Here is a 22,134-nt window from a genome sequence, read left to right on the forward strand (position 1 = left end):
CAGGAGTTGACCTTGTTGATATCAGGTTCAGATTGCAATTTCTGGAGTTGGCATAGCTACGTCGTGTCATTTGGGACTGCATGTAAAATTTGAAGTAATTCCGGGTTGATTTGATATGATTCGACGTGAGTTGTAGAAGTTAAAAGTACATTAGTTCATTAGGCTTGAATCGATGTGCAATTCGTGGTTTTGATATTGTTTGATGTGATATGAGGCCGCGAGCAAGTCCAGTTGTGTTATGAAATTTGTTGGTATGTTCGGGCGGGATCCCTAGGGCCTCGGGTGTATTTCGGATGGGCTATGGGTCATTTCTCTATGTTTTGGACTGCTGATGGCTGGTGTCTAATGTCCTTATATGCGATCGAGAGGTGTAGGTCGCGTTCGCGTAGCATATTCTTATGGACGACAGACTCTCTTCTTCGCATTCGCAGTGCAGAGATCACGATCGTGTGCCTTTGGGGAGCTAACTCATCGGATTTGCGGGATAGGGTCGCGATCGCGTAGTGGGTGGTCATGCTGGGGAAGGCCATGAGCGTTAGCCTTCGTGTTCGTGGAAGACCCTCGCGTCCGCATAGTTTTGGAGTTTTGGTGAATTGCATTCGCAACTCTTGTTTTGCATTCGCGTAGCACATTCATGGTAGCTAATATATTCTTCTTCGCGATCGCGTGGCAATTTTTGCGATCGCGTGGCAATTTCCGCGATCGCGATGCATGTTACCCGGGCAGAAATATAAAGTACTCTATTTCGAGGGTTATGATATTTTTATAACTTTTTGAATTAGAGAGCTCGGATTTGGGTGATTTTGGATGGGATTTTCATGTTTTGGATTGGGGTATCGGATTTGGTTATATTTCATGTTTCTATAGTTTTTTATCATTAAATTAGTGATTTGAATTGAAAAAATTGAGGATTTTTGTAAAAACTTTCTAAAATGTAAAATGATGATTTGAAGGCCGATTTGATGCCGGAATTGGATAATTTGGGTATGGTTGGACTTGTATCGGAATGGGTGTCTGATTTTGTGAGTTTTGTCGGGTTCCAAGGTACGAGCCCGGGGTTGACTTGTTGGTTTTCATTATAGATTGAAGCTTTATTATCCTGAATTATTTTCTATGGCTTTTATTTATGATATTAAGTTATTTGGATAGATTCGAGTTGTCCGGAGGTTGTTTCACACGAGAAGGTCATTTTAGAATTTTGATTTAGCTTATTTGAGGTAAGTATCTTACCTAACTTTATGTGGAGGAACTACCCCTTAAGATTTGGTATTTATTGTATTATTTGAATTATGTGAAAGACAAGTACGCGAGGTGACGAGTGCGTACTTAGGCTTATATATGGAAGTTCACCTGTTTAGACTCTTAGGCTTCTTTCATGTATTTATTTGAAACTGTTAGCACATGTTATATCTTTTATTTGTTTACTCTCACATGCTTTATTTGAAGTTGTTAGCACATGCCATATCTTTTACTTGTCAAGTTTACCCTATGTTTTATTTGAAGTTGTTAATTCTTTTGTTATTATGTGAATTCCTTTATTGTTGAGTTATTCTTAATTGAAATCGTTTTTACATGATATCCTCTCGTTGTCGGGTTATTCTCATGCATTTAGACATAGTTGCTAGTTCATGCCATCTCTTTCATTGTTAGCTTATGTCATATACTAGAATTCGAAGTTTGTCATTTCATGAAAATACCTTCATTATCGAGTTATTCTCAAGAAAATAAATGAAGTTGAATTTATTTAAAGTTATTAACCTGTTTTAGTTGACGTTTTTTTAATGGAGTATTGTCCATTGTTGAATTATTTTTCCTATTTTATTTTGTTACTATTGATATTCGTGTACACATCCTGTTTGAGTTATGGGCTATGTGTTGTGATAATATTGGTATTGTTATTTTTGAAAGGTTGTGGCCTATGGACACTTGTGGTACGAGTTGAAATATCGTGTTGTTGTGTGAATTGATTGTTATTATGCGGAGCATAAGGGTGACATCTCACTGTTATGGTTATGCGGAGTATAAGGGTCGAATCTCACTGTTATCATCTGTGCGGAGTGATATGGGTGGCTATCGAAGTGATACGGGTTGCTAATAATATTGTCTGGGTGGAGTGACACGGGTGGCTATCAGAGTGATACGGGTGAATATTATGTTAAATGTCTGGGTGTAGCGATAAGGGTGGCTATTATGATGTTATCAATACAGAGAGAAAAGGGTGGCTATGTCAGGGATGATATGTGATGGCATGGGAGAATTATATTGGTGATATTTGTGTGATGGTGTGATTTTCCTAGTGTATTTCATACACCTTACATGACTTGTTGTGTTGCTTTCAATGAGCTACTCGATGTCTTTGATATTACTTGTTGACTTGGACTGTGATAGTAGACTCGCACAAGCATACACTGTACCATGTCACTTATACAAGTTCGTGAGTATTAAACTTGACATTTATTGATCATGCCCATGTATTCTTGTACTATATGATTTCATTGTGATATTGAGCCTGTGATCATGACGGCCGGATTAAGATATTCGCACATGAGTCGTCCGTGCAGTTGTGATTAATAATGTGGGCACAAGGTGCCGTGATCATATGTTTAGTGGTTTGAGACTCGTGACTTGTGTTTATGAGATGAGGTATGTTAGAGTAATTCTTTTGTGAAACATGTGTTAGAATGGTTTGAGTATTGGTTGTCATTTATTTTTTTATTTGGTTTCACTAGTACTTTAATGGTATTCTTATTACTTTTCTACTTATATCACATGTTGATTCTTGTTGCCATTTAGTGATTCCTGCTTTCATTATTAGCTTTATACTTCTATATTGCACATGTTATTTTGACTAGTAGGTGTCTTGACTTATACCTCATCACTACTCCACCGAGGTTAGTCTTGATACTTATTGGGTACCGATTGTGGTGTACTCATACTACACTTTTGTATATTTTTTGTGCAGATCCAGATATTGGAGATATCAAACTCAGACAGAGTTAGCTTCTTGATCACGAGTATTCAAGGTAGAGCTGCTTGGTTGTCACGGTCTCTTGGAGTGCTTTCCCTTTTTATTGTGAGCTTGTTATCCGAACAATATTGTATTTGGATTTTGATATCTTTCTATGTATTCAGCTAGAGTTCGTAACTCTGTATTACCTAGTCTTGGGAGGTTATTGTGATTATTGTTGCGTAGGTTTGTTCACCTTTATTTCAGTTTTTATATTAAACTCTGTTATATAAAAATATCATTGTTAAGATAGCTTAATTATTGTAAGTAATATGGAAACTCTTACTCATACTCCCTCACACCAATGCGGTATTTCGGTGGAACCCTTGCTCATTTGTTTTATCATGTTTGAATACCGACATAAAATGTGCCTAGCTAGGCGGGCACGTCCCGACTATATATGTATTAAGATGATTCATCATGAATTAAAAAATTTTATATTGATTGCAACCTACTGTAACCCTCCTTTATTCTATCTCGGGACCGGCATTGTGAGCAAGCTCACACATACAGAGTTAACATAAAAAAATCAGTAGAAAAAAAAGTAAAAATGTCACGGGGCGCTCGATTTGGTCATCCTCATTTAACCTATACTCACTTTTAAAAAAAAAGTTTAAGTGATACTCAATTTTTGAGTAACTTCATATACACTTTTCTCTTCTTCTTTGCTGTTGCTTTCTTCTTCTCTGTAATTGTTTAACCGAAAAATAGTTTCAGAAAATAATTAAATTTATTTTTAATGAGGTCACTAGCAATAGGTTAAAATCAAAGTTCTGTGAAATAAAACGTAGAATCAATCAAGTAATACTGTGAGTAAATTGATAGAACTAGGAAAATATAAGATAAGAAAGATCTTATTGATGATCGTTGTGAGCTACAATACTTTGCTAGATCAAGAAAGATTACCTCGCGGTAATACTACAACTTTAGGTAAAGAGTAATATTAGTAGGTTGTGAATGAATACAAATAAATTGGGTGGGGTATTTATAGCTTAAGTCTAATGTTTTCGTGATCATCCTCACTCTCGCACGTTGATTCAAGTGATTCGCAACCGCTGAGATACTCGTCAATCATGGGAGGCAAATTTGGCTTAGTGGGCACAAGTGAATCCACGTGTCAAATCCAATTTTTATTAATATAGATAGTCATGTCCCATTTATTCAGGAGCTTCAATGTTGCTCGTTTTCTCTCTGTATTCATGTCCCTCGTATCAAGGAGCCATTTGGTTTCTTCTTCTTCTTCTTCTTAGTTGCAAAATGCCATTATAGGTTATGCTGAGGGTTCTTCTTCTTCTTAGTTGCAAAATTGGTTTGTTAGATTTATTATTATTTTGATAATTTGATGATTGATGGTTGTTCTTTATGATATTTTATGATTTAATTTAAGCTCATTTGAAGTAGATTCTGGTACTGAATCGTGTGTTGGATTGTTGATTTTTGAGGAACAAGTTTATGTTTTAGAACTTAATATCCAATTTCTGAAGTTGCATTGAAGAGATGGAACTACTTAATATCCAAATTTTTTGAAGTTGCGTTGCAAAGATAAAAGAACTTAAGATTTGGTTTTGGAAGTTGCATTGAGCAGATAGAACTACTTAAGACCCAATTTTTTTGAAGTTGCATTGAAAAAATAGAATAACTTCATATCCAATTCTGAATTGCATTGAAAAGATACAACTACTTACAATTTGATTTTCTGAAGTTGCAATGGAAATATAAAAAAGATTTAGATTCGATTCTGAAATTGTATTGAAGAGATAGATGAATTCCAGATACCGGTAGGTAAATTTTACAAACAGAAAAGGGCCAAAACTGCCCCTGAAGTATCGGAATTGGTAAAAATATAGCTCTTCGTCCACTTATTTGAATAAAAATACTCCTACCGTAATTTTTTGACTCAACATTACCTTTATTACTAATATAAAATTCTAGTAAAAAAAGAAAATTTAATTAATATCTACGTGTGATCGTTCTATTGGCCTAACTTGAACTTCAACCAAAATATAATTAAACTCACCAGTAACCCGTCCGAATATAGACCCACTCTAATTTTAAAACACAACTCTCTCTCTGCCTCCTCTCTCTCTCTCTCTCTCTCTCTCTCTCTCTCTCTCTCTCTCTCTCTCTCTCTCTCTCTCCTCGTTGGTACTTGGGCGGAATCCACCAGTAGATCTGTCGGAAATAGCAATGAATACAACAACCCATCTCACTTGCAAATTATGGATAGAAAATCCCTTTTTACTAGATTTAGCATAGTAATCTAATCGAAACAATTGAATCCATGATAACAAAAATGATTTCAAAAGAAGAAAACAAATACTAGTGAAGAAATTATCTAAAAGATTGCCAACTATTATTAGTACATCATATGAACCCAATGTGTATGAAATGTGATAATTGCACAAATACTCATTACAAAGAGTAGAACAATTTACATATTAATATATCAAATAGCGAAATAAATTAAAAATAAAAATACTCATTACATAAACAGTAGAAAAATTAAAATAAATCCTCAGATTTTTACAAAGGAAGACAAAAATTAATGAAGAAAACATCAGAAATTTAAAACTAAAAATAAACTACAATGAAGAATACCCATTACATAAACGAAAAGAATCTAAAATATTTGCATAAAGAAGAATATGATACTTCCTCCTATCTTCCATAAAAACTTATTCTAACAGAGTACTTAATTTTGGGGTTGTCTCATGAATAATCATTGTCACACCTCCTTTTTCTGAAGATAAGGAGTTTTTTCAATTAAAGTGACATTATTCGAAATGAGATTACTTATTTAATTAGAGTCGCCACTTGGAATAATTATTATGGTGTCCCAAGTTATCGATTTATTTTAAAACCCCAAATCGAGGAAATTTACTCTATTTATGGTCCGCGAACACAGAAGATCGGGTAAGGAATTATGTTAACCCGGAAGAGGGTGTGAGACACTCCCGAGTTCCGTGATTTTAGTACGGTCGTTTTACAATTACACTTGGCTTAATAATCTGAATTATTACATATTTATAAACCTTTTATGTGTTGCGCTTCTGTACCGCCTTTAATTATTTTAAATAATTATGAAATTTATTTAAACAAGTCGTGGTGTCGCGCACTGGTTATTTTGTACACATCCTAAATCATGCCACATGAAACATACTCGTGATTCACAACATGTTTATTTTAATTATTTGAAGTTGGGGTCAAGTCGCGTGAACGCGCACTTGACTTTGGAATTAGGTATTATGACTATTCCACGAGAACCGTACCCATATTTACAATGATTTATTAATAAACGCACCTAAAACAAGCTACGGATGTTTATAAGTGTTCATTTCCTACGTTTAAGATTTTTTGAATGTCATGAGTTATGGTAAAGGAATTGTTGGAGTCAAAAGTTGATTCATTCATACGGACAGAGAAACTTAGTATGTTTAAATTAATTCAAGTGCTTGGTGATGATGTTAGTCTACTGGTTCACTAATGGGAATTTCATTGAAGTCCACATATTTGGATTACCATGAGATGAAGAAACATAAAGCAATTAAATATTCCAATTATGGGTTTCAACAAGTAAATATTAGGGTTATTAGCCTATTTATTATTATTATCCTACGTTAAAGTGAGCAACAAGTCTGTTACGGACCTTGAAATTGTTGGGTTGCATTCATTTAATATACTCAAAATGGGTAACAATTGCACGAGGCGCCCTATTTGGTCGTTTTCATTTAATCTATATCCACTTTTAAAAAAATATTTTAACTTGTACCCACTTTTTAAATAACTTCAGGCCTCTGTCTCTTCCTCCTTCGTTTTCTGAATGCTGAAACTTGAAATATTGTTATGCGTTCTAACCTGATGATTCATATATATCTGCTTGTCCCATTATGTTTAGTTTGGTCTTATTCACAATAATTTAACCTCTTAGATATTTTAGCTTTAGATGCACATTGATTTTTGGTTCTAATTTATCTGTAGTAATTTGTTTTCATGTCGAAAATATTTTTCTTTCTTTAATTTTTGAAATGAACAGTATCAATCGCTGCTAATCATGATCTATTAAATTCATTATTGTTTAGTACTATTTCGTTTATGTACAATATGTTCTTTTGTTGAATTCTTTTTTTGAAAGATTATCTTCCTCATTTCCGTGTGAAGACTTAGAACTTCAACTCTAAGAAAGCTAAAATTCAGCAAATATAAACAAAAATTTCAGCTCCTAGAATGCTGAAATTCAGCAAATACAAAACAAACTTCAACCCTAGAATGCTGAAGTTCAGCAATTACAAAACAAACTTCAGCTCCTAAAATGCTGAAGTTCAGCAATTACAAAATAAACTTCAGATCCTAGAATACTGAAGTTCAGCAATTACAAAACAACAACTTCAGCCAAAATATGCTGTAGTTTTATTGAGCTGAAATTTGCCATTGCACTATGAACTGAAATTTGCATGATTACCTTTGCAAGTTAGGCCAAACTTCAGGCAAAAATATCTGAATTTTTTCTACACTTCAGGCAAAACATTCTGAAGTTCAAATTTCAGACATAAATTTTTGCTACTTCAGGCCCGTATGTCTGAAGTTACCCAAAATGTGGTTACGCTTGCAATTATTTTTGCAAAGCGGGTATAAGTTAAAAGTTGACCCAAAAACTAGGTATAGATGCAAATGCCCCTCAAAATGGACCTCTAACACGTCACATGTGAGTGTGAAAATGGGCCTCAGGTAAAGGCCCAAACTGTCTCTAAACTTTTTAAGAATCAAAACAATGCCATAGGCTATTTGAAAGAGCCCACAATTGTACTGAATTAGAGGTCAAGAGCCTTCGTGACTCCATTTTAATTATCAGACTTGCTGTGCTGACTATTCAGGCCCAATAACCTCTAAAAACAGCAATACAATAGTTTCAAGCTAACGATTTTCACATACAATTGAAAGGAAAGGAAGACATTCACACTAGTCTAAGCATGAATTCATATTATTCAATATTTAAATTTATATCACCAATTTAATAAATACATAAACTCCAAACTTATAATAATCAACTTTTGATAAAATTTACACAACTTGAACGAGAATAGGAAATGGAATAAGTACTTATAGAAAATCTCCCTTAGTTTTAAATCGGCACGTAATAGATTAGCAATATCCTGTGAGCATTCTTGAAGCTCCATTTCTCGTATATGCTTCTCAACAAAATTCTATCATTTGAACTCATGCCACGTAAATAAGGTGAGTGAATATTCAATTCCATTTTCTAGACAAGGAAGAAAAGAGGAACATCATGTCCGATTGATAATTTTAAAACATACTAGAATAACATTACAACATTTAAATAAGATGAATGTCTACATAACTTGCAGAATTTGAAACAAAGAGAGATTCACATAATCCTCATTCAATCAAATGTAGTGTTTACATTATTCAAACCAGAAGTAGTACCTGATTATAGCAGAACCAAACAAAATAGAAAATAAATCTCTGAAGTTGGAAGGAAGTAACAGCTAATCGCAGGAAGAAATAAAAGAATCAGTCCCAGTGAAGAGCAAAAGGCTAAAGATGAAGCCAAGCTAAAAAACAGCAGACGCAGCAGCATAAACAGCAAAAACAACTTTAAATCCACTCCCAAAAATCCAACGAGAACTCAGAAACTAATGAAACAGTGCAAATAAATTCAAAATCTTTTTTCCTTTGATTTTTCTAGATCTAATTTCGAATTTCAAAGTGTTTTCTGTGAGAGAATTAGTGAGGATGAATGTAGATGAAAATTAGTATTGTGGTGTATGTGTGTGTGTGAAAATGCAGAGTGAGAGTGAGTTTTTGAGAGAATCCAAAATTGTGTCAGCCCTAAAAATAGGGGAAAGGCAACTTTCTAATAACAGATTTTGGTACAATTGTTTCATTCATATATATATTTTTTCTTTTTAATCCCTTATCTTTCTGTATTTTCTCAGAAGCCCCAAATTTGACCTAATTTTCTTTGTCTTATTGCATTTTAGTCCCTACTACTCTCTTCTAGAATATTTATGTTGTTAATCAGAAAAGATTCTACATGTTAATTTCCTAAACTAACCTCTTATTTTTTGTATTTTACCACTTTAATATTATCTCTTCTTTTACCTTACCAATACTTAAAGACTTGGGCCATTTGACCACCGGGCCCATACCTAAACTCATCTACTGAACTTCAACCTAATGGGTCTGCCTGTCAAACAAGACAGACCCCAACCAAACAAAAGCAATACCAACTCAAACGGAAGTAGCAGTAACATAACCAAACGAAAACATTCCAAACAAAAATCAGTTGAACTTAAAAAAAATACTAATGAACTAATTTAAACTTACAATTAAACACTACTCTAAATCATGCAAATACAGAGTTAATGGTGATTAAGTCCTAACATGATAAACATATGAAAGAACAACTAAAAAGTTCAGTGTAAAAGAAGAGGAATTATTAATCAAAAAGTCAAGGAGTGGGGATTACCTAATTAAGCTCAAAGGAAGCGATATAAAAGATTTCCGGAAGACTCTGGCCGGTCAACAACCAGTTGACCAAAACTCGGCCATCAATAATCGGACTAAACCTTACATCAATTGATAGCTCTTGTTAAAAGCATTCCATTGATGTAAGTTTTGAGTGTGAACTAGACGAATCGATCAAGCAACGGAAGAAAGGATTCCTGAGACTTCAGATAAAAAATTTATTGAATTTGGTGGCGCTTTTGGGAGAATTGATGGTGGATTTGGATTAAAGCGATGTTGGAGGCTATAAGGTGATAATTTGGGGGAGTTTGGAGGTTGACCGCCGTTGTTGCACGATTCTGGGGGCGGCGAGGCAGAGAGTGAGAGAGATAAAGAGTGAGGGGGTTTCTAGGGTTAGGGAGGGGGTTTCGGACAGTTAAAAGAAAAGTAGATGATCAGTTCCGGGCCGTTGGATCATATGGAATGGAGGGTGGAGATCAAATGGGGTCAAAATGGCGTCGATTGGGATGTCTGGTGGGAAAAGCCTTTGGGCTAGGTATGGGGCTTGGGGCAGACGAGTTTAAGCAATTGGGTCACCTTTTTTGGCCCAATTCCATTGAATATCAGGCATCCATTTTGTTCCTTGTTTTAAATTATATAAGTAACCACCCTAGTTAGAACTACTCTTTGAAAAATTAGCCTAAACCCAATTTTCTAATTGTTCAACTAACTAAATCACCACTAAAAAAAAAGCTAACTAATTTAAACCTAAAATGCAAAAATGCAATTCATGTTTTTTTAGGACTTTTATTTGACAAATGCACCCAACATGTAATTAAATCCTAAAGTGTAACTAGAATGACATGAATGAAATAAAAGTATTTTTGGTAGTTTCTATGACTTAATATGCTCCTAATAATGCAATTAATCTAAAAATGCAAACAAACAAACGAGAAATAAATCTTTAGAAATTCTATAGAATTCAAAAAATAACTAAAAAAATTTAAATTCTATTTTTCGTTTTGGTTTTTTTAGGAGTGATTTAAGTTTGAGGCAAAAATTAGGTTCTCACAACTGCCCCTCTTTGCTCGAGAACATGAAGAGTTTTCTGACAAAAATAAAGTGAGCAATTATGAACAATTTTTGCCCATTCAAACTCCATAGGAAGCTTCTTTTTTTTTTTTTTGAAATTTTTTTACCGAACCTTGCTTTGGAGGTTGCCTACATATCCTTGGCTATAAAGGAATCAGGTCAGTGTAGTTCTAGAAAGTTTGGTAGCTGGGACTATCAAAAAGCTGTGATTTCACTACTATTGCTGCTTGTTGAACTCCTTATTACACCAAAAATCAAAATTAAAGAAACTAAACAAGTTTATTAGCTATAAGTTACATGATTCCTATCTATAAGTCTTTTGAAGCTTGATCTTGAGTGTTGACTGGTCTTCACGCAAACTCTGATCTGAACCTTGATGCTTGCTAGCTATAGGTGCTGGTTCATTCTTCTATGGCTTCTTCTGATAAAAAATGGAAAATGCAATGCTCGTGACTTCAGTCATGTCTTGAGCAGTCCACAACTTTTCAACGCTTTTGCATTTTGGATTCACTTCCTTCTCCTTTTCTTTTCTTTATTTCAGGATTTATACTTCTCGTTTTGGTCCTCTAGGACCTGTGCCTCGAGGTAAAACTTGCTCAGACACAAAAAACAAACAAATAAACAAAAATATTTCTGCCCCAATTTTCACTAGGAAACTTTCGTGAGTTATTTGTAGCAAAAATTATAAACTACTCAATTATTGAAAGCAATAAAATGTCAGTAATAGTGTACCTTGAGAAAACATGATTCTTTGGCATGGTGTACTCTGATGATCTAAGCGGTGTCTCAACTTAGGATTGGTGTACCTTATGTTGGGAGAATGCGGCTAGGGAATGACGTACCCTATATTAACAATGATTTCAGGGAGTGGTGTACCCTGCATTTAAGATCAAATCAACTAGGGAGTGGTGTACCCTTTGTTGGAGAACACAGCTAGGGATTGGTGTACCCTATACTGGTAAGAAAATGTAATCAGGGGATGGCGCCCTGCGTTTAAGATCAATTGGTAATGATATCAGGGAGTGGTGTACCCTGCATTTAAGCTCAATCAACTAGGGAGTGGTGTGTCCTATATTGGAAAATACAACTAGGGATTGGTGTACCCTATACTGGTAATGAGACTAGGGAGTGGTGTACCATAAGTCTAAAATATCATCAACTAGAGAGTGGTGTACCCTATGTTGGAAAAACACAGCTACGGGTTGGTGTACCATATACTGGTAAGGAGACTAGGGAGTGATGTACCCTATGTCTGAGATATCATAAACTAGAGAGTGGTGTACCCTACATTGGAAAACACAGCTAGGGATTGGTGTACCCTATATTGGTAAGGATACTAGGGAGTGGTGTACTCTATGTCTGGAATGATATTAGGGAGTGGTGTACCCCGCGGTTCAGTTCTATCAATAAAGATATCAGGGAATGGTGTACCTTGCATTCAAGATCAACTAAACTAGGGAGTGGTGTACCCTATGTTGTAAAACACAGCTAGGGATTGGTGTGCCATATACTGAAAATGAGACTAGGGAGTGGTGTACCCTATGTCTAAGAAGGATATGAGAGAGTGGTGTACCCTGTATTTAGATCAACTCAACTAGGGAGTGGTGTACCCTATGTTGGAAAACACAACTAGAGATTTGTGTACCCTATGCTCGTAATGAGACTAGGGAGAGATGTACCCTATGTCTAAGAAAGATATCATCAACTAAGGATTGGTGTACGCTAAGTTGGAAAATGCAGCTAGGGGTTGGTGTACCCTGTACTACCATGATTTGAAAAAAAAATATTTTTTTTTCTTTCTTCTTTTATTTAGAGAATGAGTAAAATGCAGGAAAGAATTGGAGAAGACTTCCCTTTTCGGACATGTTACTGATGCGGAGCTGTTTCTAGCCCCTCCGTAGTTTCTTTTTGGTTGCACCTGCTTCTTGCAAGGTTTCTTTTAGATTGCACTTGTTTCCTGTTTTTCAAACAAAGAACAATTGTTTGTTTGAAATGGTGGTTGGTATTGTGGCCTTGAGTATTTCAGTCACTTGATCTCAGCCCGGCTTCTTTGATTATAATTTTAACTACAACTGGTTGTTTCCTGAATACCGATTGCACTTCTGGCTCCGGAGAACCTTTGGCTTTTCCAAACTTTTCCATGACGGTTGGTCGCGTGGGACTTAACCTTTTTTAACTTTATTTTGCCTTTATAGGCCTTTCACTTCTGACTTCTTTCTTCTAATTTTAATTTAAGAGAATTGGGGAACCCTTGGCTTTTCAAACCTTGACAAGACGATTAGCCACGTGGGACTCAACCTTTTCAACTTCATTTTGCTCTTGTAGCCTTCAATTTGATGTTCTTCTTTCAAGAGTTTTCAATTTCGAAGCATCAGCCACCATGGCCACACGAGGTCGATTTGATGCCCCTGCCGAGGCTGGGTGCCTTTTGAATATCAGATTGTGTCAATGAAAGCCCTGTAAATCAGTCTTGCCATCTCATCTTTGTCTTAGTTTTTGGAACAAAGTTAGTACGAAATGGATTCAAAGGAAAACAAACAATGGAATGGAGAATGAGTTTAACCAAGAGGTATCCCTTTCGCGGAAAGGAAAGAAGGACTTATCTGGAGTACATGCGAACTTCAATGAACATGACATGCTTTTTGGATTGGATGCATGATCTATGTACACCGTCCGACTCTCATAAATTCATCACAACTTTTGCCTCAAAACTGAGAAACCTTGCACATGACTGTGTCGATGCCAATGGCAGTGAGGATCCTCTTTTCTATCAGTGGCGCTCTTTGTGGGTTTTCACCAGTTGACCTCTCTCATTTCTCTTCTCACCATCGCCTTATAGTGCTATTTTCGAGTTTTCACTAACAAGACACTCTCATTTTAGTTTCATTACTCACCATCGCCTTACGGTGCCTGTAAGGGTTTTTACCAATAAGACTCTCTCATTTTATTTCTCTTATTTTAGTTGCATCAGATCCAAGTAACTGTATCCTCCAATTTTGAACATCTTTGTCGATTGATCGGAAGGACTTGAAAAGTATTTGGGTAAAAACAATTTGTGTTAAATTACAACTTTTGAAACATTTCAGGCGAAACCATCGCCGAACCATTGTAACAACGGCCCCGATTTTCACTTTTTGGGGAATGTGAATTTTTGTTTTGGTATGGATAAACCGCAGAGAGAGGCTGCCTACGTATCCTTTCGGAATCAACTCGAACGTAGTTCAATTACGTGAACTTTGTTTTTGATTTTCTTTTTGTTTGTTTTTCAATAATAACTTTTAGGTTCCAAAGAGGGTAATCAAAGAAAGGGAACCGGATCAAAGGGTTTGCAAAGGGTTAATAGTATTTGGGTAGCGAGAAAGAAATCCTTCGTCATCCAAAACAGAGAATGTTAAAGCTGGTAAAGTGTTAAACATAATACCTTTTAACCGCATCTGCATTGATAGCTATCTCAGGGACATTTCCTTCGATGTATCCCAAATACAACGCTCCATTGGGTAGCACTCTTGTTACGATGTATGGACCTTTCCAATTCGCAGCAAAATTTCCTTTAGCTTCTTCATGATGCGTGAGAATACGTCTCAGAACGAGTTTTCCCACTTCACATTTCTTGGGGCGCACTTTCTTATTATAGGCACGGGACATTCTTTGTTGATACAACTGCCTATGGAAAATTGTGGCCATTCGCTTTTCATGAATCATAGTTAATTTTTCCAACCTAGTTTTGACCCATTCATCATCCTCGATCAGCTTCAAGAATAATCCGAAGAGAGGGAATCTCAACTTCTGGGGGTATCATGGCTTCAGTGCCATAAACCAATAAGTAGGGAGTGGCCCCAATGGCCCCAACTGATGTGCGCACGGTTGTGTGATATCCCAATAGTGCAAAAGGCAACTTTTCATGCCATTGTCTGGAACCTTGAACCATTTTCCTGAGGATCTTCTTGATGTTCTTATTTTCCGCTTCAACGACGGCATTAGCTTTGGGCCGATAAGGGTAGAATTATGATGCATAATTTTAAATTATTCACATACCTCCCTCATCAAGTGGCTGTTCAAATTTGCAGCATTGTCCGTAATGATAGTTTTAGGAATATCAAAATGACAAATAATGTTGGAATGCACGAAGTCCACCACTGCCTTCTTAGTGACGACTTTGAAAGTGATTGCTTCGACCTACTTTATGAAATAATCAATGGCAACCAAGATGAATCTGTGCCCATTTGAAGCTTTTGGATCGATTGGCATAATAACATTCATGCCCCAGGCAACAAACGGCTAAGGCGCTGACATAGGATGTAACTCTGAAGGCAGTGCATGAATCAGGTCACTGTGTATCTGACACTGGTGGTATTTCTGTGCAAAACTAAAACAGTCTTTTTCCTTGGTCATCCAATAATAATCTGCTCGAAGGATTTTCTTTGCAAGGACATACCCGCTCATGTGAGTCCCACATACCCCCGAATGCACTTCGTTCATGATCCTTTCAGCTTCTCGAGAATCTACGCACCTCAACATATTCAGATCTGGAGTTCTTTTGTACAAGATCTCTCCACTCAAAAAGATATTGCTTGCAAGCCTTCTGATAGTTCTCTTTTGATCTCCACTAGCCTGGTCGGGATATTCTTTTATTTTCAAGAATCTTTTGATATCATGACACTATGTCTCACCATATGGCTCCATTTCAATTACGCTACAATAGTCGTGCCTTTCTCAAACTTGAATTTCCAGCAGGTCAATATGAACATTACCCGTACACGACAACATTGAGGCCAAAGTATCTAGTGCATCTGCTAGCTCACTATGGAATCAGGGAATATACTTGAAATCGACAGACATAAACTGTTTACTGAGATCTTGAATATATTGCATGTACGTGATGAGTTTGATGTCTCGAGTTTCCCATTCACCTTGGGCTTGCCGAATGATTAAATCTGAACCCCCAATGATTAATAACTCATGTAAATCTAGATCAACCGCCATATTCATGCCCATGATGTAGCTTTGTATTCGGTAGTATTTTTTGTACAAAAAAACCGAAGTCGGGCTGTGGCCGGATAGTGCTGACCTGTGGGCAAAATTAGAATTTCCCCAATCCCTATGCCTTTGGTATTTACAGCTCTATCAAAGAACATTTTCCAGGCATTGATGTTCTCTCGAATCACTTCAATCGAGTTTACTTCCTCGTATGGAAAATAAGTGCTCAATGGTTGGTATTTGTCATCGATCAGGTTCTCAGCTAGATGATCTGCCAAGGCTTGAGCTTTCATCGCCATGCGAGTGACATAGACAATGTCAAACTTGGTGAGCAGGATCTGACATTTTGCTAACTGTCCAGTGGGCATTGGCTTCTGGAATATATATACTTCAAAGTATCCATCCTGGTTATGAGATATGTTGTTTAAGCCAACAAGTAATGTCTGAGCTTTTGGGTGACCCAAGTTAGGGCTCAACAAGTTCTTTCCGATAAAGTGTACTTGGCTTCATAACTGGTGAACTTCTTGCTCAGATAACATTTGGCTTGTTCTCTCTTCCCCATTACATCGTATTACTCCATGACACAGCCAAAAGAATTTTCCATGAGTAACAAATACAAGAACAAAGGTCTTCCAGGCTCGGGTGGAACCAACACCGGTGGATTTGATAGATACTCTTTGATTTTATCAAACATTTCTTGACACTCATCTGTCCATTTGATTGCCGCGTCTTTCTTCACCATTTTGAATATAGGCTCACAAGTGGTGGTAAGTTGAGCGATGAATCTGCTGATGTAATTCAGTCTCCCTAGCAGACTCATGACCTCCTTCTTGCTTTTCAAAGGTGGCAAATCCCGAATAGACTTTATCTTTGTCGAATCTAATTCGACACCCCTCCGACTGACTATAAACCCCAGGAGTTTCCCAAATAGAACCCCAAATGCATATTTAGGTGGGTTTAATTTTAAGTCGTACCTGCACAGACGCTCAAAGAACTTCCTCAGATCTCGCATATGGTCTTCTTGCATTCTGGATTTAATGATCACATCATCCACATATACCTCAATCTCCTGATGCATCATGTCATGGAAGATGGCAGACATAACTCTCATATAGGTTGCCCCGACGTTTTTCAGACCAAATGGCATGACCCTGTAATAGTAAGTTCCCCAAGGTGTAGTGAAAGAGGTCTTTTCTGCATCTTCTTCATCCATCAGAACTTGGTGATAACCAGCATAACAATCCACGTAATACTGTATCTCGTGTTTAGCACAATTATCAACAAAAATATGGATATTTGGCAATGGAAAGTTGTCCTTGGGACTTGTCTTGTTAAAATCTCGATAATCAACACAAACCCAGGTCTTCCCGTCTTTCTTTAGGACTGGAACCACATTGGCCAACCACGTGGTGTATCGGACCACTCGGATCACACCATCTTTCAATTGTTTCGTGACTTCTTCCTTAATCTTGTCACTGATGTCAGTTTTGAACTTTCTTTGTTTCTTGCTGACATAGGGATAGCCGGGGATAGGTAGGCAGTTTGTGTACCACCGAATCAAGACTCAACCCTGGCATATCATCATAAGACTATGCAAACACGTCTTTAAATTCTAACAAAAATTAGATCAAGTCATCTCTAGTTTTCTCATCAGCGTGAATGCTTATCTTGGTTTCTCGGATCTCTTCTGAATAGATCAAATTAACTAGCTCGATTTTATTTAAGTATGACTTAGGCTTATTCTCAAATTGTTCCAATTCTCAATTTATTTCCCTAAAAGCCTCATCTTTATCATATTCTGGTTCTTGATTCATTATTTCAAAGTTAGACAACATTTTAGGATCTGAGCATGAAGTCCGCAAGCATGTCATGTTATTTAAATCCGCATTATTAGAACTGAAAAGAAAAACATAAGAAAATGGCAAGATCAGAACAAAGGAAAAGAGACATCTATGAACGATGAAATGTTGATTCCCTTTAATTGAATTGAAATATATGAGGGTTTACATCAGAATTAAAAGACATTAAAGTAAAGCATTCAAGTTACACCCTGAAATAACTCGTAATGTAGAAAAGATGGCAAGACTGAACTACCGGGATTCCTGCCTGACGAGGAACATGGTAGCCTCCCAGTTTTGGAGCTTCAAATTTGGTCCCATATACTACACCTCATCACAGCTCGTGCCTTCCCCTGGCTGGATCATGTGGGACTCATTAGCATTTGTTTCAAAACTCCTCAAATATCATTAATTGGTTCAGTCGTGAAGGCCTCTTCTTCTTCCTCCACATAGTTTTGTTTGAAAAATGATCGGGCGAGATGTGGAATAGATTAGGACCCACCCATTTTCTTTGCGGTTGTTAGCCCATGTTCTGTCAGCCTCTGTAGCCCAGAAAACCTAACCCAAAAAACTTCTCATTGACAACCGGAGAAATGGGCTCAGTAGTGCCCTGCAGAGACGCTCTGAGCCCATTTCCTGGCTTGTACCCATTTCTTATCATTTGGGTGAAAGCTATGATGGAAGCATTAGACAAACAAGGTTGTGGTAGTGGGGCCCCTTCTTCAAATTGATCAGCGACCACAATTTCAAAAGCTTGATACATAATGTGCTCACTTCCTTCCCTGGCTTCAAGACATGGGATTGAGGGGTCCCGGTAAATAGATTGCCCGTCTTCTCTATGGATAACGACCTCTTGATTATCATACTCAAACTTGACCATCTGGTGGAGAGTGGAAGGAATAGCTCCGGCAGCATGAATCCATGGTCTACCAAGAAGGAAATTGTACGAGGTTTCCGTGTCCAAGACTTGGAAAGTGACCTCAAAGTCCACCCGACCAATAGTTAAGATTAGATAAATTTCTCCGATTCTGTCTCTCTTGACCCTATCAAAAGCTCGTACACAGAAATTGTTGGCCCGAATTCTTTCTGTACCGATTTTCATTTTCTGGAACATTGAGAGAGGACAAATATCTACTCCAGACCTGCCATCTAGCATCACCCTTTTTCATATAGTAGCCCTCAAATTTAGCAGTCAGGTAGAGGGCTTTGTTGTGGGCAGCTTCCTTTGTAGGCTAATCATCACGGCTGAATCAGATGTTATTGACCTCAAAATATCTTTCGGCCATCATTTCCAATTGTTCGATAGTAGTTTAAACTAGGAAATACACTTCATTCGAAGTTTTGAGGAGCACATTTTGGTGTTCATATGAACTCAACAATAGATATAGGAGTGAGATATGGGAGGGAGTCTTCCGGAGTTGGTCAACTATCAAGTACTCTGAAGTTTTCATTGCTCACGGGTTTCTTGGGTGGCATCTGTTTGTCCCTGTTCTGTTTGGATTTCCTTAGCTCGTCCAGGGTATAGTACCTCCCAGACCGAGTCATTTCTTTCACTTCCCCCATTATTTCTTTCACCCTGTAAGTGACAACTGTCTTGCTATAATTACAAGGGACCGTAGTAGGATATTTCATGCGACTCTCTGGTGCGGGACTAATAACCACAGACTCAGTCAGCCTTGGTGAAATTAATGGCCCCCGCGCCATATGATTTCCCTTCGGTACATACAACCTTGGCACATTCAACGTGACTTTCATTTCATAAAACTTCTTCGGAGTGTTGAGGACAAGTTGTTGTTTTCTTAGGGCTTTTAGAACGTAAAGAACCAAATTCTTGGCAGGTGCCGGCTCAGCTTTTGTTTCAACGGCCTGAGGAACCAGAGTTATTTTCTTTTCGGTTTTGGCCAGTTTTGCCGCTACTTTAGGTCTTGCCTCTGCACTAGCAATGACGATAATGAACTTCAGTGCCGGGTCAAATTCTTTGTCATCACAGATCATACCGCTAACTGACCCATTACTGTAAGCAGGCAATGGATAATTGGTAACATTGGGGACCTTCTCGTCCCTCAGCATAATTATTTTTACTTTAATCGAATCTTCGACTGCCCTCTTGAGGGTCCAAAAATCTTCTGTATCATGACTTACCTGCCCCTGAATGGTATGAACATCTAGCATCGTCCCTATATGTTAGAGACTCGGGATTTGGCCGATTTGGAGCCACAGGTTACAATAAACCCAATTGGATTAAATTCTGGAGAAAACTCGAGTAAGATTCACCAATAGGGGTGAAATTGTTTCTCCGGGGAGGATCTCGGGGGTGTGGATTATATTAGGGTGTATTTTGTGGTGGGCGAGGATTATATAGAGCTTGGTAAGGACGATTATTTCTAGGAGGTGGAGCTCGATTTTGATTGTAGTTTTGTTGGTGGTGTGTATAGGGTTGTTCATTCATCACCGCATATGGAAGAGGCGCCACGGTGAGGGTAGTAATGTTGTGGGGTTCGTGGTGCCATATAAGAATGGTTAAATGATCGGCGAGACCCCCTTGAGCTTGAAGCCATCATGGCTCCCTCTTCTCTCTTTTTGCGATTGGCCAGATCCCCCGAGCAATTTTGGATACCTTGTGAAGTAGTTTTAAGGGCGGCTTGACTCAATATACATCCTGTTTTCAACCCGTTATCAACCATTTTCCCAATATTTATGGCTTTAGTAAATGGTTTTTCCATGACGGACATCATGTTCTAGAAATAACAGCCTCTTGGGCTTGCAAGAAAACCGTGACCATTTTTGTCTCATCCATCGGTGGCTTCACATGGGCGCCTTACTCGCGCCACTTCACAGCATACTCACAGAAAGTTTCCATGGATTTCTTCTTCCAATTAATAGAGAATTTCTTTCTGGATCAATATCCACGTTGTATTGAAATTGGTGGACAAAATATCTAGCAAGTTTATACCACACGTGCCAGGGAGCGATTTCCTAGTCCATGTACCACTTAGAAGCGATTACCACCAGGCTTTCTCCGAAGTATGCCATAAGAAGTTCCTCTTTTCCACCAGCCCTTCTTAGCTGATTGGAGTACCTTTCCAAATGGGCGATCAGGTCTCCGTGCCCGTCGTAGTTTTCAAATTTTGTCATTTTGAAACCAGCTGGAAAATGAACATTTGGATATATGCACAAATAAGAGTAGAAGACACTCTTTTGGCCAGTCAGGCCATACATGTTCTTCAAACTCTGCTCCAAGCTTTTTATTTTCCAAGCCATTTCTTCCTGCTCGGGAGTTTTAACTATTCTTTCTGGTTCAACTAGAAGCTCATACTATGGATGTTGGATGTACAAGTCCTGGTTGATGTAAGTCATATCATGCTAAAATTGGGGACCTTGGAAGGTTAATGTTGGGGGGTTCAAAACATGGCCTAGGCACAATTGGTTACGCCGCGGTGAAGGCAGGCGCTGCGGAGAACAATGCTGGAGGTGCCCCGAAAATCAGTGCCTAGGGGTGAACCACATAAGGCATGCCGGGAAAGTTGGATGACATTGTAGGGTACCTGCATGGGATAAACGGGTTAGTCATAAGGACGTTGGTGGCCCCACCCGACCTTGGGATCAACTCAGGGAATTCAGGAATTGCACTTGGCAGTTCCCTACCATTAGACCAGGCGTCACACATTTCCAACATACGGAGATGCAATATCTTATTATCTTCAATAGTTGTTGATTCAGGTTGTGAAACAGCCGGCGCCGGGCTATCCTCAAGGTTAATAATGTGTAGATTACTTTCAGAGGCTATCAGAACCTTTCCTTTGGATCTTGTGAAATAGGGATGAGAAGCCAGTTTACCAACAAAACCAATCACCTGAAAACGAACATGTCTTGATTGCACGCACAACAACCTTGTTAGTTTTGAAACATTTTAACATGTAGAAAATCGCACGTTGGGATATGATGTTTTATACTTCAATACCACACAAGAGGGGAGGTGATTTGTGTGGCATCCGATTTTTGCATGCACTGATTATAGAAGGAACTGGTTCTTCCAAGTGTTCCTTATACTACTATTGCTAAAATAGTAAAAGCAAAAAGTAAAGAACACAAGTATTTTTACGTGAAAAACATCTCGCTCAAAAGGTGAAAAAATCACGACCTATTACTCAGTAGAGGTCTCCCCAACACTTCACTAAATCACTGAGCCAAAATAGCATTTACAAAACTCTTTGTAAACCTAAGGCTTACCTTTATTCCCGTTGTGGCAACCAACCTCTAACTGTTGTGACAACTTCAAGTTAACTCTAATTTGAATACTTAGAGTACCTAATACAATTGCCATTAGATAAAGCTGAAAGGTAGAATTTGAAAAGCCCTACTATAATTGAACTAGAATAAAAGACAGATACTTGGAACTGATTCTTCTATCTGGTTCATATAGCTTCAGGTTCCCACACTTGAATCACACAAGAATTGTTTGCAAAATGCCTTGCAATTTTGCTCTCAACTCAGGTTTAACTTCAGCGTTTGTGCATCCTTGTAGAATGAAAACATCCTGCAATATATAAAGTTAGTATAATAAGAATAACTAGAGTTCTAATGCTATACTCTTCCTTGGCGGAAGAGTTCTAGTTATCTTCAACTTCTAACTCCTCTCTTATCTTGGATAAAGTTCTTTTCTAGTAAAGAGTCCTTATCCTTATCATTTATAAAACCTTTTCGATCAGGAGATATCAGATATAATAATTTAAGCTTATCTTCTTCACGTGCATC

General features: G+C 37.6%; 1 long non-coding RNA gene across 1 annotated transcript; it reads right to left on the bottom strand.

Annotated features, from left to right (window-relative positions):
* Positions 1–7,964: 7,964 nt before the first annotated feature.
* Positions 7,965–9,937, bottom strand: LOC107770199 (uncharacterized). The gene is made up of 2 exons (XR_001644555.2): positions 9,495–9,937; positions 7,965–8,264 (listed from the first exon to the last, which is right to left on the bottom strand). It is a non-coding gene; the product is annotated as an uncharacterized LOC107770199 (long non-coding RNA).
* Between the last annotated feature and the right edge of the window lie 12,197 nt (positions 9,938–22,134).

The sequence above is a fragment of the Nicotiana tabacum genome, chromosome 19 (genome assembly GCF_000715075.1).
Source record: "Nicotiana tabacum cultivar K326 chromosome 19, ASM71507v2, whole genome shotgun sequence".
Lineage (NCBI taxonomy): Eukaryota > Viridiplantae > Streptophyta > Magnoliopsida > Solanales > Solanaceae > Nicotiana > Nicotiana tabacum.